This window comes from Etheostoma cragini, chromosome 13, assembly GCF_013103735.1.
Source record: "Etheostoma cragini isolate CJK2018 chromosome 13, CSU_Ecrag_1.0, whole genome shotgun sequence".
In the NCBI taxonomy this organism is placed as follows: domain Eukaryota; kingdom Metazoa; phylum Chordata; class Actinopteri; order Perciformes; family Percidae; genus Etheostoma; species Etheostoma cragini.
Window position 1 is genome coordinate 24,677,083 of NC_048419.1, and position 3,552 is coordinate 24,680,634.

Consider the following 3,552-nt stretch of genomic DNA (forward strand, 5'->3'; position numbering starts at 1 on the left):
TCTCTCTCTCTCCTCGGCATCCCCCCCCACCCAACCTCCCTCCTCTCCAAGCATCCTCCTCTCCTCTCACATCGCGCTCCGGCTCCACTTGCGCTTGCAGCCTTCTGCCTGTTCGCTGCTCTCCGCTCTCTGCCTATCTTACTCAATTGCGCACACACATTTACACACACATTTACACACATACACACACACACACACACACACAAACACACACATATGCATGCATGCATGCATGTCTCCCCCCCCCTTCTCTCTCTCAGTTACACTTGGTCTGGTGCAGACTTGAGGAGCCCCGGTGAGGACATGATGCTGGTGGTGATTCTGTTGGAGCTTCTGTGCTGATTTTTCTTTTTCCTCTTTTAAAAAAAAAAACTGGACTCAGAACAATGTTGATGCACCAATCCCTCTTCCCTCTGTGCAGTGTTGATCTACCTGCCTCCTGCCTGGAACCAGCCCGTTTTGGGGGGATCTAAGCGTCAGACAGAGTGCTCTGCGCTGGCTGTGCGCTCTGCAGGTTCCGGTGGATCTTCCTCATCTTCCTTCGTTTGGTATCTCTCCTCTAAAGGATGCTCAGCTCCTTCCACGATCAGGAATACTACAACAACAACTACCAATACTCTCACTGCTGCTGTCCACTTCTCTGCTCCAGCCAGATCGCAGTCTGAGGCGCCCCCGAGTCCCCCTATAAATGGGAAGAAGAGGCATGTCAGTGCCCGTGTTGCACATGGAAATAATCTGTCCGCTGCTGGTTCTGCTGGACTCCAGCCTCTAAAGCCGAATTGAGATTATCCATACATCACCGAAAAGGCTCGGAAGAAATTGGTTGATCCTGAGAGTTCCTCTCTTGACAAGCCAAAGATTCCTGCCTCACTGTATATATATCGAGGAGCACCAGCTGCTCAACCAGCTCCATGGTTTTCTGACTTGTCCAAGACTGCGTTTTTGGCGTCTGACTGAGAGGTAAGGCTGCTTTTTACTTTTGACATTGCTGGGTTTGCCTCTTTGTGTCATTATCACTCCGCTCTGCTCCTCCTAAGCAACACTGATTCTGTGTACTTTGGGGAGGAACAGCTCAGTCTCAGTGATGTGGCAGATTTTGCCTCGCTGTATTTCTCTCGTGGTCTGCTAGAATCTCTTTTATTATTATTATTATTTTTTAAGAATCTGTGTTCACTTTTGAGCTGCTGGCGCTGCCCCCCGAGCTTTGTGAGATGAGTCTGCTCTGTCCTGTTTGCCACGCATCATCCAGTGTCCGTGGCAACATCCATCGCCGTGTGTTTCCACTCAGCAGCCGGTTAGAAAATGAACGGCACTGCAGCTGAGAAGCCCGAGGTGTTTTAGTGTTAAGTGGATTGCTGGAACCGCCAAGCACCCAGCATCCATCTGCAATGACTTCTTCATAAGCTGCAGTTATTTTTAAGTCCTTTTGTATCCATTTCCGGAGAGGAGAGGTCCACTCTATGCCCTTTATGATTCATTTTCTGTCTCTGAAATCCAGACGACTCACTCTCAAGTTTGTAGGCAGGCAGCTTTTCATGTTTTCAAACGGCACATACAGAAAAAAGTCTGTTATTAGTTTGGTGCACTCATGGATAATAATTTTAGGACAAAATGTGACTCTTGATGCTAGATCTGCTGTCCATGAGTGACCCCGATCACCATGCCCATCATCCACATGAACAGATACATCACCCATTGGATATATACGGATCATCCTGCTGTTTGTGGTCTGCTTTGCATCCTGTTCGGAAGTCTGCTTTACTGACGCGTGGGTTATTCCCTGACCCAGATGTGTGGTTATTGCATTTAACGGTTGACTGAACAGTCCAGTCGGCGTGAGTCTGTGCTGACTGAGTGACTTTCCTCTGAATCAAGCAGTACAAATTACTGACAATGCCAGAGTGTCTCTACCTGTGTCTGAACAAATATTTGTCAGTGAAATCTCCACTTGCAGATGGTGTTGCTGGATTATCTCTGTGAAGGGAAATTCAAACTGAATGGTCAGTGGCATTTCGACATCTACTGGACTGTGGTTTCTGGATCGCCGCCTTTCACATTTGTTGAAGAAATGAATCAAATGAAAGTCAGTGGATAGGATGAGATAAGAAAACCATTATTTGTCCCACAGAGGGGAAATTGCATTATGGAGGCTAGATGGAGTAACTTTTGACTTCTTATAAAATGCTTGAAATTCCATGCTTATTGGTCTAAACAGCATACCCAAAGTATTGGTACAGCTCCCATGTACGTTGGCCCTCTGAGACAATATCATTGGGAAGATAACACTCTCAAGTTTCTTTAAAAGTGTCAGGGGGATTCTAGGCCTCACAGACACAGAATTACAGAGGCTAGAAGGGAGGGGGTTTATATCTCCGTCCAAGTCATACATCTCTAAAATTATTAAAATATACAGCAAAAACACAAAGAAATAATCGATAAAGACATTGTAAAAAGTGAGAAAGAACTAAGGAAACCTAAGAAAATGTCAAACAGTGACAACAAATGTTGGAGAAAGCTTAAAAAACGTGGTCAAAATAACAACAAAAATGTCCAAAAATATCAACAACAAACTTTGTAAAAAGTGACAAAAGTGTCTTAACCCTCGTGTTGTCTTCTTGTTGACGCTTTTTATCTATGTTTTTAACTTTTTTGTATGTTTTCAACACTATGTAACACTAACTTACTAACTTTAGTTAACAGTTGTTTTTTAAATGTATGGTCAATAAACCTCATTTATAGGAAATTATACCTAATGTTTGAGTTAGAAAAGCAGAAATTAGGAATTATTGAGACAAAAATTAAAGGAATGGATGTTGATGATAATCACAGACTGGAATATGTCAACTTTTACTCAATACTATCTCAAAAACACTTACATTTGTTTTTCAAATGCTATAAAATTGAATAAGACGCCCCAAAATTAATGAAAGTAGAGATTTGTACATGGCAAAGAGCGTTGGGTGGAATCAATCATGTTATTTTGGGGAATTAAAAAGAACACTGATATAGGACAACATGAGGACAACATGAGGACAACATGGGGACAACATGAGGGCAACATGAGGGTTAAGCAGGTTTTAACTTAACATTTTGACCCAGAAAACTAAATGTTGTCTAGTGGAAGACAACACGAGGGTTACAATCAGCAACAGATCACATGTGGAGCATTTTGTCAGCTACTCGACTCTACTAGAGCAGTGGTTCTTTACCTTGTTGGAGGTACTGACCCCCACCAGTTTCCTATGCGCATTCACCGAACCCTTCTTAATTGGAAAAATAAAGTTCAAAACATAGGTATATGTTTTACTGGTACGATGCTGTGAGGATCGGTTTTGGACACAAAGCCGAGAACAGGCAGAGTAGCCTTCTCATCGAATCTGGCTCTCTTCACCTTGAATTCAGCGAGCGCTGTGTTCTTGTATTGTCCATCTACAGGCCTGTCTCTCTACTGTCACAATTTTCAAAAATTTTAGAAAAATTATTCAACAACAGATTAGAGAAATTTATTGATAAAAATAAACTACTCACTGACAGCCAATATGGATTTAGAAA

The 3,552-nt window shown here is 42.8% G+C and overlaps 1 protein-coding gene and 1 long non-coding RNA gene across 3 annotated transcripts in view; one reads left to right on the forward strand and one right to left on the reverse strand.

Annotated features, from left to right (window-relative positions):
• LOC117955350 overlaps window positions 1-3,552 on the reverse strand; it is a 224,225-nt gene that overhangs the window by 33,564 nt on the left and 187,109 nt on the right. The gene's annotated exons all lie outside the window — the stretch shown is intronic.
• Window positions 254-3,552, forward strand: part of sgcd (sarcoglycan, delta (dystrophin-associated glycoprotein)) — a 256,701-nt gene continuing 253,402 nt past the window's right edge. The window contains exon 1 of one of the 2 annotated variants that reach the window (XM_034889770.1): window positions 254-960. The gene's annotated coding sequence lies outside the window, so the exon portion shown is untranslated. The remainder of the gene's footprint in view (window positions 961-3,552) is intronic. The other variant, XM_034889767.1, reaches the window with a different exon arrangement.